The sequence below is a fragment of the Nerophis lumbriciformis genome, linkage group LG16 (assembly GCF_033978685.3).
Source record: "Nerophis lumbriciformis linkage group LG16, RoL_Nlum_v2.1, whole genome shotgun sequence".
NCBI classification, from domain to species: Eukaryota; Metazoa; Chordata; class Actinopteri; order Syngnathiformes; family Syngnathidae; genus Nerophis; species Nerophis lumbriciformis.
This window is the reverse complement of record NC_084563.2, coordinates 18,171,247-18,187,363: the sequence shown is the minus strand read 5'-3', so window position 1 is coordinate 18,187,363 and position 16,117 is coordinate 18,171,247. Positions and strand designations below refer to the sequence as shown.

The 16,117-nt window shown below is 39.0% G+C and overlaps 1 protein-coding gene across 4 annotated transcripts in view; it reads left to right on the top strand.

Annotated features, from left to right (window-relative positions):
• The first annotated feature begins 1,246 nt into the window (after nt 1-1,246).
• enox2 (ecto-NOX disulfide-thiol exchanger 2) overlaps nt 1,247-16,117 on the top strand; it is a 501,745-nt gene continuing 486,874 nt past the window's right edge. For all 4 annotated transcript variants that reach the window (XM_072914886.1, XM_061976730.1, XM_061976729.1 and 1 more), the window contains exons 1-2: nt 1,247-1,404; nt 1,560-1,625. The gene's annotated coding sequence lies outside the window, so the exon portion shown is untranslated. The remainder of the gene's footprint in view (nt 1,405-1,559; nt 1,626-16,117) is intronic.

The following is a 16,117-nucleotide window of genomic DNA, read 5'->3' as shown; positions in this document are numbered from 1 at the left end:
AGCAAGAATGGGAAATAATTCCACCTGAAAAGCTTCAAAAATTGGTCTCCTCAGTTCCCAAACAATTACTGAGTGTTGTTAAAAGGAAAGGCCATGCAACATAGTGGTAAAAATGCCCCTGTGCCAACTTTTTTGCAATATGTTGCTGCCACTAAATTAAGTTAATGATTACTATTCAGTTTCTCAGTTCCAACATTAAGTATCTTGTTTTTGCAGTGTATTCAATTGAATATAAGTTGAAAAGGATTTGCAAATCATTGTATTCTGTTTTTATTACACAACGTGCCAACTTCACTGGTTTTGGGTTTTGTAAATGATGCATAAGTAATACATGCAAAAAAAAAATTAAAATCCACAACAAGTTTTCATAACTAGTTCAGCAAGAACGTGCAAATAAACGACTTGAATTATAATGTTTGATGTGCAAAATATTCCCCAGTATGTGTGCATTTTCAGGGTATCCCCCCCCCCCCCCCCCCCAAATAATATTGAGCTTATTTATCTATGAAAAATGTTAAATATAAGTCTGGGGTGGGAGGGTTACCAATGGTTTTAACGAGATGTAAATTGTCTTCATTTAAGAGTGGAGTATGCAACTTGATGTCACAGGTCTTAAAAATAGCTCAGACATTGGAAAAGCAATTTGCGGAGAGCAAGGGTGGTACTTCTTTAAGGAACACTTTAAAAAAAAAAAAAAAAAAATATTAATTTGATAGAGAAATCATAATACAGGTACTGAGAAAACAAACACTTTTTTTAGACACCCCGCCCCCCCCAAACCCCCCCCCCCCCCAAAAAACCCCAAATTAAATAAAAAATTACAAAAAATAATAAAAGTATAATAATAATAACAATAATAACACCCCCTCCCATCACTTGTCCTACATTTCAGAGACAGTGGGTAGCAATATACTGCCTTCCTCTTCACCACAAGCAGATAGAGAATCAAACAAACTGACTAAAAGGGTAAAAAAGTAACAACCAAAATAAAAATCACATGATTTTTATTTTAAGGAACGTTTTTGAATGATTTAAATGATACTATAATTAGTACACGGGTATTTGTTTATGATAGACGACATTGTTGTACACAGATGTTTGCTATTTGTGTACACTTAGTACACTTAACTGCAATAAGAAGTTTAAATTACCTTCATTTGAATCGTGCCGTTTCCGCCGTGCTTTTATTTTGACAGGGAACGACGTTAAAAAAGACGCACGTGCCGACCTCGTCTATGTAGTCACTTCCGCCATTGTTGTTGACAGTATGTCTGCTAGCCGGAAGCTTCCTCTTTCTTTTGTTTTACACGCAAATACGTAAACTTACTTTTAAAGAACGTCAACGCCTTGCAGTTTGGAATGGAGTTTCCCGGAGGGTCGCCGTGGAGCAGATAGCATCCCCAGGTACTTTGAAGCCTTTAATCGTCTTTCATGTGTTAGCAGTTAGCTTAGCACGGACGCGAAGTTTAAAAAGAAAATGTGTACAAGGAGATGACGTCATAATAAGTTGTGCTTTGCCATGTTTAATTTAAGGTGCAATTTTGTTCATTACATTAAAGGTTGACGCAACTTTTGAGGCTTCGACAACCACGGCAAGGCAACCGGCGAGGTGGGAGTTCCAAAACGTAAGAATATGAAAAGAATAAATGGAACTATAATGATGTGAAGCATATTATCATGATGTTATGTTCAGCCATTCTGATGATTATTAGTGTTTTGCACACAGTGCTTTACAAACATGAGTTTTTAGGATAGGGACTGTCTGCAAGGTGCATGCATCTTGGTGCACAGGGAATACATTGATTGATTGATTGAGACTTTTATTAGTAGATTGCACAGTACAGTACATATTCCGTACAATTGACCACTAAATGGTAACACCCCAATAAGTTTTTCAACTTGTTTAAGTCGGGGTCCACGTTAATCAATTCATGGTACAAATTAGGGCTGCAGCTAATTAATTAATTTGATAATTGATTAATCGATTAATAATTGGATAAAAGAGACAAACTACATTTCTATCCTTTCCAGTATTTTATTGAAAAAACCCAGCATACTGGCACCATGTTCTGGACCAGTGGTTCTTAACCTTGTGGGAGGTACCGAACCCCATTAGATTCATATGTGCATTCACCGAACCCTTCTTTAGTGAATGATAAAATGTTTTTTTTTTTTTCAAATTCAAGACAAAGTTATATGTTTTTGGTAACACTTTAGTATGGGGAACATATTCTAATTTGCATGTTAATAAGCAACTTATTAATGGTGAATATGTTCCCCATACTTGCCAACCCTCCTGAATTTTCCGGGAGACTCCCGAAATTCAGTGCCTCTCCCCAAAACCTTCCGGGACAAATATTCTCCCGAAAATCTCCCGATTTTCAGCCGGAGCTGGAAGCCACGCCCCCTCCAGCTCCATGCGGACCTGAGTGAGGACAGCCTTTATTCAGGACGGGAGGACAACAGGGTGACAAGAACTAAATAATCCAGACTAGAGATACATTGTATTATTATGTTTATTTGACCTAAAAATAAATATATTTATTAATTAAAAAAAAAAAAACTAAATACATTTTTACTATATTTTGCTAAAAACATCAAAATTAATTGTATTTTTATTTGTATTTTTTTGTGACTCCTTATTACATCCAGCCATAGAATTATACATTAAAATAAACAAATTTGAAATAATTGATTTTAAATTATCATAATAATTCATTTAAAATGACCATAATTAATTATTAAAATAATTGCTTGTTTATCAACAACTTAAGCATTTTATTCATTACATTTTGAAACTCTCAGAAGCCAAGTTATAAATGATAAATGATAAATGGGTTGTACTTGTATAGCGCTTTTCTACCTTCAAGGTACTCAAAGCGCTTTGACACTACTTCCACATTTACCCATTCACACACACATTCACACACTGATGGAGGGAGCTGCCATGCAAGGCGCTAACCAACACCCATCAGGAGCAAGGGTGAAGTGTCTTGCTCAGGACACAACGGACATGACGAGGTTGGTACTAGGTGGGGATTGAACCAGGGACCCTCGGGTTGCGCACGGCCACTCTTCCACTGCGCCACGCCGTCCCTAAATATTCCAGCACCTTCATAAAGTTATGTTATATTCCTTAATATTTATTTATGCAAGTTTGAAGTATCAATGATCTAAACACGGTTTTGTTTGCATATTTTCAGGATGTAGATATATATATATATATATATAATATATATATGTGTGTATATGTATGTATATGTGTGTATATGTATGAAATACTTGACTTGGTGAATTCTAGCTGTCAATATACTCCTCCCCTCTTAACCATGCCCCCAACCACGCCCCCACCCCCCACCTCCCGAAATCGGAGGTCTCAAGGTTGGCAAGTATGATGTTCCCCATACTAAAGTGTTACCATGTTTTTTTTACTGGTGCACAAAATGAACCGTGCATGAACATCACCTTGTTCAAAGAACAAAACCAACACGGTGCATAAACTCACAACAAATTACACACCTGCAAATTAGTGTGACTTCTGCTGTTGCCGCATCTGTAATACTCCAATAGGGAGAAGATTGTATTTACACGATGAGTCGGGTGTGTCTTGACCGCCCCGAACCCCTGAGCCCGACTCACCGAACCCCTAAGGTTTGATCGAACCCAGGTTAAGAACCACTGTTCTGGACGTTGGGGATGCAGCATACACCAATAATAACACAGAAATGTAACTCATCAGATCAGAACTGAATCAGATATTGTACACGTTGCTGTTGTGATTAATAAAGGATTAATTTTAGGCTGCCTCTGAATAATAGCATGAAATATTCCAGCACCTTCATAACGTTAAGTTATATTAAAGCGTCACTCAAATCTAAATAGATTTATATAGCTTTATCGGGCCCGGCTACATTGATCTATTTTGAAACCAACCTGAGATATTTCTGTCCGTTGCATTTATTTCAAAATTGGTAACCGTGCGTTTTCTCTCTCAAAACGGAGTCAAATGTGCCGGAGACACATTATCAGCCCCGCGTTGCAACAAACGTTACTCGCAAAAAAGCTGAACTCATGAATGCCTGTTGCCACTATGGACTTAAAAAGTTCCCTTCGTCCATGGCTCCAACATGTTTCCTTTTCAGGTGCTCCTGAAGCAATGTTGTACTTCCATGCCATTTTGCAGGAAACAGTCTTCTTTGACGTCTTTAAAGTAAAGTGTTCCCACACTTTTGACAACTTAGGTCGTACGCTTTTCTCCAACTATCTGTACTGTTTTCCTGCGTCATTTTTCGAAGGTTTCCAGCAAAGGTGACTGCGTCGTCACGTGAGCTGTACATGACACAACATTCTCATGAGACGTAGCCTCAGCGCTGCCCTGGCGCTGTTTTTGTACTTATTTTGATTATTGTTTCTCAGCTGTTTGTAAATGTTGCAGTTTATAAATAAAGGTTTATAAAAAAATAAATAATAATAAATAAAAAAATAAAAATGCCTCCGCGCATGCGCATAGCTTAATTCCAACGAATCGATGACTTAATTAATCGCCAACTATTTTTATAATCGATTTTAATCGATTTAATCGATTAGTTGTTGCAGCCCTAGTACAAATATATACTATCATCATAATACAGTCATCACACAAGTTAATCATCAGAGTATATACATTGAATTATTTACATTATTTACAATCCGGGGGCTGGGATGAGGAGGGTTTGGTTGATATCAGCACTTCAGTCATCAACAATTGCATCATCAGAGAAATGGGCATTGAAACAGTGTAGGTCTGACTTGGTAGGATTTGCACAGCGAGCAGAGAACATAGTGAGTTCAGAAAGCATAAGAACAAGTATATTCATTAGAAATACATTTGATTATTTACATTTGCTTATTTACAATCCGGGGAGGTGGAATGTGGAAGGGGGAGGGTGTTAGTCAAGGGTTGAAGTTGCCTGGAGGTGTTGTTTTAGTGCGGTTTTGAAGGAGGGTAGAGATTAGGGCTGGGCGATATATCGCGGGTTTGTCTCTGTGCGATATAGAAAATGACTATCGTGATAACGGAGTATACGTTCTCACGCAGTTGCTTCTAGGTGCTGTCATTACACGACAGGCTCTTCCCGCTCTTTCTTGTGTTTCCTTCTCAGACAGCAAGCGCACCTTCTTACATACGTCACATACGTATACACCCTCGTTGCGCAGAGACGTAGCAGCATGGCTGAAGTTAGCTGTGGTGCGACTGGTAATACGAGAGAAAGAAGGTGCGAATCTGGTAACAAATGAAGGAAGAATTAATTTCCAAGAAAAACAGCACTTGGTCCATCGTCTGGCGGTGGTTTGGCTTCAAGTGGGAATATGTCGAACAGACAACCGTAATTTGTCAAGTGTGGGGCAAAAGCGTTTCTACCAAAAGTAGCATTACTGCTAATATGTAGCATCATTTGAAAAGTCCCCCGCTAGAGAATGAAGAGTGCTTACTCCGCATGTCAACATCTTTGTTCGGTGCCACACCATCAAAATGGCGAGGCAAACATTTCCACATCAACACTGTATGAAAAAAAGAGTCCACGACAAAAGGAGATAATGTCCGCAGGAACCTACCACATAGCTAAGGGCGAACACTATTTGATTTCCTATTATGCAGCTCATTTTTATTTGACACTTATTGAAATATCTTGTGTGACATCATGTTTTTAAACTATTGCAGTGGCGTTCTGTACAAAAAGTGCACTTTAATTTAGTGTTGTTTTGATAAGTCATCTTAGTGACGTCATGCACAAAAAATTGCACTAATAGCTTGTTTTAAAATGTCTCTGACAATCTTGCACTTTCTGTTTTGGAAATGACATGAATGTTTGTGCCACTGCTTAATAACTGTTTAATAAATACAGTTTTGGTCAATTGACTTGTGATTTCCTTCTCTGCATGAAAGTTTAAAATGAGCATATATTAATGCAGTATGAAAAAGAATGTTTTAATGTAGAATCATCATACTGGTGTGATTATATGCATCAAGTGTTCATTCAAGGCTAAGGCAAAATATTGAGATATATATCGTGTATCGCGATATGGCCTAAAAATATCGAGATATTAAAAAAAGGCAATATCGCCCAGCCCTAGTAGAGATGCACTTACTTTTACACCTGTTGGGAGTGCATTCCATATTGATGTGGCATAGAAGGAGAATGAGTTTAGACTAGTGGTTCTTAACCTGGGTTCAATCGAACCCTAGGGGTTCGGTGAGTCGGCCTCAGGGGTTCGACGAAGCCTCCGCCGCGGAGGTCAAGACACACCCGACTCATCGTGTAAATAAAAACTTCTCCCTGTTGGCTTTATGGATACGGCAACAGCAGAAGTCAGACTGACTGATTAGTTGTTGCAGCCCTAATATATATATGTATGTATATATGTGTGGATATGTATGTATGTATGTATATATATATATATATATATATATGTATATATGTACTTACACAAAGACTACATCTTTGGACCAAGTTACTTTTTAAATAACTAGCCATTATTGTGCATGTTAAGTGTTTCTTATGCTTCACTGATAGTGTTTTAGTCTTACTATTCTATCTGTTTCAATGGCTTAGCTTTTACTGTTTTAGATACTGCTTTGTACTCTCACACTTTAAGATTTATTTAAATGAAAAGTGTGTTACAAATACAATATATTATTATTTTATTGTGGCGTCCTATTCTGTTCAGCTGTCCTTGAACGCATCGTAAAAACACTTCTGTGTTGTATTCCTCCGAGTATAGAAGGATCACTCTGTGCTAAGAGAGCACACGTTCAATGTACGCAATTAAATATCTTAGCTAATCAGACAGTAATGTGTTTATAGAAGTTTAGTAGGGGTTATGTCATTTCTTAATGAGGAAAGACGTTAATGTTTCTTTTATTCATGTTAGCTTTTAAGCTAGTGGAAGTACACTATATTGCAGAAAGTATTTGGCCACTCATCCAAATGATCAGAATCAGGTGTCCTAATCACTTGGGTATAAAATCAAGCACTTAGGCATGGAGACTGTTTCTACAAACATTTGTGAAAGAATGGGCCACTCAGTGATTTCCAGCGCGGAACTGTCATAGGATGCCACCCGTGCAACAAATCCAGTCGTGAAATATTTTCGCTCCTAAATATTCCAAAGTCAACTGTCGGCTTTATTATAAGAAAATGGAAGAGTTTAGGAACAACAGCAACTCAGCCGAAAAGCGGTAGGCCACGTAAACTGACAGAGAGGGGTCAGCGCATGCTGACGTGCATAGTGCAAAGACTTTCTGCACAGTCAGTTGCTACAGAGCTCCAAACTTCATGTGACCTTCCAATTAGCCCACGTACAGTACGCAGAGAGCTTCATGGAATGGGTTTCCATGGCCGGGCAGCTGCATCTAAGCCATACATCACCAAGTCCAATGCAAAGCGTGGGATGCAGTGGTGTAAAGCACGTCGCGACTGGACTCTAGAGTAGTGGAGATACGTTCGTTCTCTGGAATGATGAATCACGCTTTTCCATCTGGAAATCTATAGGACGAGTCTGGGTTGGAGGTTGCCAGGAGAACGCTACATTTCGGACTGCATTGTGCCGAGTGTGAAATTTGGTGGCGGAGGAATTATGGTGTGGAGTTGTTTTTCAGGAGTTGGGCTCGGCCCCTTAGTTCCAGTGAAAGGAACTTTGAATGCTCCAGGATTCCAAAACATTTTGGACAATTCCACGCTCCCAATCTTGTGTGAACAGTTTGGAGAGGTCCCCTTCCTCTTCCAACATGACTGTGCACCAGTGCAGAAAGCAAGGTCCATAAAGACATGGATGACAGAGTCTGGTGTGGATGAACTTGACTGGCCTGCACAGAGTCCTGACCTGAACCCGATAGAACACCTTTGGGATGAATTAGAACGGAGACTGAGAGCTACAGGCGGGGTACACCCTGGACAAGTCACCACCTCATTGCAGGGCCAACACAGATAGACAACATTCACACTCACATTCACACACTAGGGCCAATTTAGTGTTGCCAATCAACCTATCCCCAGGTGCATGTTTTTGGAGGTGGGAGGAAGCCGGAGTACCCGGAGGGAACCCACGCAGTCACAGGGAGAACATGCAAACTCCACACAGAAAGATCCCGAGCCCGGGATTGAACCCAAGACTACTCGGGACCTTCGTATTGTGAGGCAGATGCACTAACCCCTCTTCCACTGTGCTGCCCACATGTAAAATCGAGTTTCAAATAATAATAATAAAAAAATATCAATGTCATATGAAATACAATTTAAATAAAAATTGAATGCTTCTTTTCTATTTGCAGCCTTCTGAGGTAAATATCAACATTCACTTTTTCCACAGGCTAATAAATTTGAAAATAAAATAACAATGAATAAACCAACCATTCAGGACTTTTAAACTGCTCAGTTTGCAACACACTGATCTAATCTGATGTGCCCACGCCAGATACCTGGCATCTTTTCTTGGATGCTCGTTCATTAATGTCGGGGCTCAGGCTTTGAGCTGAGGCAACCTTCATTATCGAACGAAAGTGTTCATCAGTCATTATATCTCATAGTCCACCCGGACCACAGTCTTGGGGGTGTGCCTTTAACGTCCTCTACGAGCTGTCGTAGATTCTAACAACTCGTTGGACTGGATGAAAAGCGGACGTGACGATTTTCGGGAGGGGCACTGAAATTTGGGAGTCTCCCGGGAGGGTTGGCAGGTATGAGAATTAGCGGTGAATGCGGTGTTACCGCGGCACAGCTCCTGTATATAATCGGCGGGCCAGCTCTAGTGTTAATTTGATATCGCCTCAAGGGCCAGGAGTTTGACACCCATGCTGTAATAGCTGCAAAAGGTGGACCGACCCTATGGGTTAGGAATGGGATGGCACTTCAAGTTCATATGTGAGTCAAGGCAGGTGGCCAAATACTTTTGACAATATAGTGTATGTCCGTGAGTTTTTCAAAGTGCAGTTATCAATTATGGTTTTTCAATAATTTGTATTTAAAACGGTAATATAAACCGTTTTACCGCGATTATCATTATTACCGTTATTATTATGATTATCATCCATAGTTGAAAGAGTTTTAAAAGATTGAATATCTGACTTTTTTACGGCAGTTTCTTTTGAAGTTAACTGTCGCTCAACAAAGTCCAGCGTCCTCACATCCGTGTTGGTCGCTGTCTGCAAAGGACAAGCGTCAGTCAGCTGCAAAGTGCGCCCCGGCGGGAATTGTCTCTGCACTCGTCTGTCCCAATGAAAGGTGAAAGGCGCTTGCCAAATGAGGACTCAATCAATGAGTCGGTTTAACATTTACCAACAGCCGTGCCTCCAGTCAACATTTAGGGGTTATTAATATGAAGGGACGACGACAACATGCTGGTGTGACCGCCGTCATACGAGACGCGCCATCTATCACTGACTTGAAGACATGACAATAATGACTCTCTGATCCCGCAAAATCCGGAGCCTCTCGGGAAATTACCAGGTCGGTAATGATGGCTGGTATTTTTAGCCGTCCATGCCTTTGTCGCATAACTTGGACGCCGGCTCACGCATCAACTTACTGACTGCAGTTGTTGTCGGTGTCAGACGATAAGCTCTCAATTAACCTTGTGGTGTGTTCAAACAAACATGGCGTGGATTGAATTGCATTTTAATAGTGTGCCGCCCACGATATTAAAATATGAGTGCTCAGTTTTGATGCATATTTTTTTACATTATAACCTAGTTTGTGTATGTCCCACTTTTCATAGAAAATACGGCAAAAATGTTAGCCAAGATTTTGTCCTGGTTTTCCTATATAATCAATCAATTTAATTTTATTTATATAGATCTTAATCACAGGTGCCTCAAAGGGCTGCACAAACTACTATGACATCACTGGTCTGAACCTACATACTTGACCTATGTCACATATATATATATATATATATATATATATATATATATATATATATATTTATTATCAAGTAGGGCTGCAAAATAAGCCACCATGGGGCCAAATAAAGTTGAGTGCTCGCACTTTGAAAAAGAAAGCAAGAAACACTATTGAATTTTGGAAAGAACTCTCACCAAAGTGTGGCTCTTCTCTCCGAAATAGTAGTCTTCAATTAAGGTAAAAGTGATGTTGCATTTTTAAATATTCATTTCATTTATGTGTACTTCACATTGTTTTCTGCATGGAAAACTTTAATAAATTGCGATTGATTGGATTTGTGTACAGCTCCACTAATGGACATTGGAGTGTTATATCAGCCGATAAATGCTTTAATATGTAATATCAGAAATTATCGGTATTGGTTTCAAAAAGTAAAATTTATGACATTTTAAAACACCGCTGTGTACACGGACGTAGGGAGAAGTACAGAGCGCCAATAAACCTTAAAGGCACTGCCTTTGCATGGCAGCTCAGTCACATAATATCTACGGCTTTTCACACACACAAGTGAATGCAACGCATACTTGGTCAACAGCCATACAGGTCACACTGAGGGTGACCGTATAAACAACTTTAACACTGTTACAAATATGCGCCACACTGTGAACCCACACCAAACAAGAATGACAAACACATTTCGGGAGAACATCCGCACCGTAACACAACATAAACACAACAGAACAAATACCCAGAATCCTTTGCAGCACTAACTCTTCCGGGACGCTACAATATACAAACCCCCCCCATCTCCCTCACGTCCTCCCACGACTGCATATATCGATATCGGTTGATATCGGAATCGGTAATTAAGAGTTGGACAATATCGGAATATCGGATATCGGCAAAAAAGCCATTATCGGACATCTCTAACTAAAAATCAATGTTATGAATTATTAACATATTACTTTTTCAATACAGCTCCACTAATGGACATTGGAGTGCTACTTTCAAAGGCAAAATTAAAGTATTGCTAGAAACATAATTTTATATGGGACTTTATTGTATTATATGTATAGTACATGTTCCAAAAAGGAAAAAAAAACATATAACACCACCAGAATTAGAGACATAACAAGTCAAAGTGATGAAGCTTAGTGTTACGCTCATGACTTGGTGTAACTAAACTATAAGATGAAGGCAATTGCATTTTATTGATATTTGAAATGTATTCAATGTTTATAAATGGATATTTAAATATACTAAATGTATAAAAGGGAATAAATATACAAAATAAGATCATTAAATGAAATCTAGTTTGGTTACGCCGTCATGAGCGCAACACAAGGTTGTAAAAGTTTCAACGACAATTCTAAATAAGATGTCAAAAGCAAACTGACATCAAATACACACAGCTTAAAGATTGATCAATACCTATTTAAATTTAGTAATACATAAATAGGATGATTTATCAAAATATAAAAGAAATATACCTAAACCGAACGCTCATGATGGTTACACCAAAAAGTAACGCTATTAATCGCATTTTTCCAAGATTTTGGGGCATTTTTATGCTATTTCCAAGCATCTCCTTTTTATTACCGTTGATTTTAAATGGTCAAACTAATGTATATTATATATGCATGCCCTAGTACACACAAAAAAAAGTCATATTTATTTTGATTGTTACATTTTGAAGTACATTTGTGCAGGTGAGTGCGAATGTACCCATTACCAGAGCTGTACACATTTGCATTATATCTTATTTAAAACATTGCTTCGTTTTTTTTAGGGATGTCCAAAATATTGGCTTTTTGCCGATATTACGATATTGTCCAACTCTTTAATTACCAATATCAACCGATACCGATATCAACCAATATATACAATCGTGGAATTAACACATTATTATGCCTAATTTGGACAACCAGGTATGGTGAAGATAAGGTACTTTTAAAAAAAATTAATAAGATAAATAAATTAAAAACATTTTCTTGAATAAAAAAGAAAGTAAAACAATATAAAAACAGTTACATAAAAATTAGTAATTAATAAAAATTAGTAAAATTAACTGTTAAAGGTTAGTGGACCAGCAGCACGCACAATCATGTGTGCTTACGGACTGTATCCCTTGCAGACTGTATTGATATATATTGATATATAATGTAGGAACCAGAATATTAATAACAGAAAGAAACAACCCTTTTGTGTGAATGAGTGTGAATGGGGGATGGAGTTATTTTGGGTTGGTGCACGAATTGTAAGTGTATCTTGTGTTTTTTATGTTGATTTAATTAAAAAAAAAAACGATACTGATAATAAAAAACCGATACCGATCATTTCCGATATTACATTTTAACGCATTTATCGGCCGATTTTGGCAGGCCGATATTTTTTAGGGATGTCTGATATTGGTTTTTGCCGATATTCCGATAATGTCCAACTCTTTAATTACCGATACCGATATCAACCGATGTATACAATCGTGGAATTAACACATTATTATGCCTAATTTGGACAACCAGGTATGGTGAAGATAAGGTACTTTAAAATAAAAAATAAAAAATAAGATAAATAAATTAAAAACATTTTCTTGAATAAAAAAGAAAGTAAAACGATATAAAAACAGCTACATAGAAACTAGTCATTAATGAAAATGAGTAAAAGTAACTGTTAAAGGTTAGTTCTATTAGTGGACCAGCAGCACGCACAATCATGTGTGCTTACGGACTGTATCACTTGCAGACTGTATTGATATATATTGATACATAATGTAGGAACCAGAATATTAATAACAGAAAGAAACAACCCTTTTGTGTGAATGAGTGTGAATGTGGGGAGGTTTTTTGGGTTGGTGATCTAATTGTAAGTGTATCTTGTGTTTTTTATGTTGATTTAAAAAAAACAAAAAAAAACGATACCGATAATAAAAAAACTTACCGATAATTTCCGATATTACATTTTGACGCATTTAACGCATCTCTAGTTTTTTTCATGTTTCAGTCTTTGCCCGTCCTTTGGGAATAAATCACTAAGGAATCCCGGAGTGCTACTGTATATGTGCATTTATGCATATGTAAACTGTACACAAAAATCTCGGTTTGGTACGTACCTCGATTTAGAGGTCACGGTTCGGTTAATTTTCGGTACAGTAAGAAAACAACAAAATTTAAATTTTTTGGTTATATATTTACCAAATGAATTTAATTTTATTTCATGTGGAAAAAATAAAACCCCTCAAAGTACCAACACTGTACAGGAGTATATTTTGCTCAATTTCACTGTTCAGGATTAGAAGGGTCCGCCTACACAAACATTATGTGATCAATAGTACTTGAGCTTGATTTCTTTAAAGCTATTTTGAGGTACATAAACATCTCACATAATGTATACCATTTGTCATGTCAGCGGGTTCTGCTTCATTAATGTGCGTGATGGATGCGAACATCTTTGCGCTTCATTGACCTTCTGTCCTCATGCCGCCGGCGTTGTTGACCTGCTGCTCTTTTGAAAGCGTTGTGCTTTTGTTAAACGTCGCGTCGAATGACAATGTCCCATTTCTTGTGAGGATACGCCGCTGTTCTGCTAGCCATCTTTTTTTTTTTTTTAAATAACATTTTTGGGCTTTACATATTACCGTTCAAAGAAACTCAGGGGCTGTGCCTGAAAATTTAGTTGCAGCATTGTACGGTAGTACCTCAACTTAATTGGTTCTGTGACAGAGCTCTTGGCTCATAACACTTGTTTCTCAAATCAACGTCTGCTATTGAAATTAAATTAAATCTATTTAATTGGACCCCCCCCCCCCCAAAAAAAAAAAAAAACATAAAGTGTAGTACTAACCACTAGGTTTGTAGTACTAACCACTAAGTAATGATGTAATAATGTACAACATTTACATTGGAGAAAAGACTTCTACACTGCTTCTCAGTCAAACAGACCATCACCAGCTTCTCCATATTTTCATGGATAAATGTCCGTCTACATATTATTTAAGCATTCTTAGCTGACGTTCGACTCGTTCTGCTTCAGTACAGTGCAGACGAGCAGTGATACGCTCGAATTTCTTTGCCAAGTTGGCGACACGCGGGGTCATGTTTTTGACGATTTCTTTCTTAAATTCATTAAATATCATCCACATCTTTTCTCAGCACTGTCCTTCACGCTCACTTTCTCCCTTTCCATGCTAGGAAAAACCAAAGCTACATTATATTGCCAAAGGTATTTGGCCACCCATCCAGATAATCAGAATCAGGTGTCTTAATCTCTTGGACCGGCCACAGGTGTATAACATCAAGCACTTAGGCATGGAGACTGTTTCTACAAACATTTGTGAAAGAATGGGTCGCTCTCAGTGATTTCCAGCGTGGAACGGTCATAGGATGCCACCTGTCAAATTTCCTCGCTCCTAAATATTCCAATGTCAACTGTCGGCTTTATTATAAGAAAATGGAAGAGTTTGGGAACAACATCAACTCAGCCACCAAGTGGTAGGCCACGTAAACTGACAGAGAGGGGTCAGCGGATGCTGAAGCGCATAGTGCAAAGAGACTTTCTGCACAGTCAGTTGCTACAGAGCTCCAAACTTCATGTGACCTTCCAATTAACCCACGTACAGTATGCAGAGAGCTTCATGGAATGGGTTTCCATGGCCGAGCAGCTGTATCTAAGCCATGCATCACCAAGTCCAATGCAAAGCGTCGGATGCAGTGGTGTAAAGCACGTCGCCACTGGACTTTAGAACAGTGGAGACGCGTTCTGAATCACACTTTTCCATCCAGCAATCTGATGGACGAGTCTGGGATTGGAGGTTGCCAGGAGAACGGTACATTTCGGACTGCATTGTACGGAGTGTGGAATTTGGTGGAGGAGGAATTATGGTGTGAGGTTGTTTTTCAGGAGTTGGGCTTAGCCCTTTAGTTCAAGTGAAAGGAACTTTGAATGCTCCAGGATACCAAAATATTTTGGACAATTCCATGCTCCCAACCTTGTGGGAACAGTTTGGAGCGGGCCCCTTCCTCTTTCAACATGACTGTGCACCAGTGCACAAAGCAAGGTCCATAAAGACATGGATGACAGAGTCTGGTGTGGATGAACTTGACTGGCCTGCACAGAGTCCTGACCTGAACCCGATAGAACACCTGTGGGATGAATTAGAACGAAGACTGAGAGCCAGGCCTTCCGTGTGTGACCTCACCAATGTGCTTTTGGAAGAATGGTGGAAAATTCCTATAAACACAACCTTGTGGACAGCCTTCCCAGAAGAGTAGAAGCTGTAATAGCTGCAAAAGGTGGACCGACATCATATTGAACCCTATGGGTTAGGAATGGGATGGCACTTCAAAGTTCATATGTGAGTCAAGGCAGGTGGCCAAATACTTTTGGCAATATAGTGTATGTCGGTCTCTTGCTATAACCTAATGCTAGCGAGTAAGTTTTGGGCGGGGTTTATTGTGACATTTGCGACGCCAGCTAATCGCCGGGATGCTTAAAACTCAAATGTTTGCTTGCAACCTAACATAACATCTGTAAGCTTTGTCTACTTAGTCTCACAGATTCACGCTGGACGCCAGTTGCGCAGAGTTGTCAGGGTTTTTAATGTTTTCACAGGTCTCCAATAGACACTTTTGTGTTGACTTTTCAGTCTCTCCAATCCTCCTCTTGCACCCGGCCGCTCACTGTTAAAGACAACAGATGATTAGATTAGCACGTACCACCTGTGCAATCTAATCATCTGCCAGCTGTGTCTCGCCGTCAGCACATGCCACGCCCCCGTCTGTTGGCGCTCTGTTTTCAGCACCATGGACAGAGGCGGTGACATTTACTCCTGCAAGCGCGCTGATCACACTCCCTTTCCACAACATCTAACTCTTATCTCAAAACACTCTTAAGTTGAGGTACCACTGTGCATTTTACAATGCCTGTAACAGCAAGCTTTTTCCCTTGTTACGTTTTTCAAGTTTGCACCATCTGTGTCAAGGATGTTAATTATGGCAGATAAAACCCTTAACAAACACAATCAAATGACACCAACATTGATAACAGACAAGCTCAGAGTGTCGGTCAGTATTTGGACAGTAAAAGTGTTTGAACTCAGGCTGAAAAATTGAGTTTGTCGACCACCATGATTGCGGCGTCTGTTCCGAATTCCTGCATCCTTTTTTTGTTGAGCTTTTCTGCTTCAATCCGTCTGACTAAACTTTCCTGCCGAAGGCGTTTTTTTTGTTTTGTTTGTGTGCTAA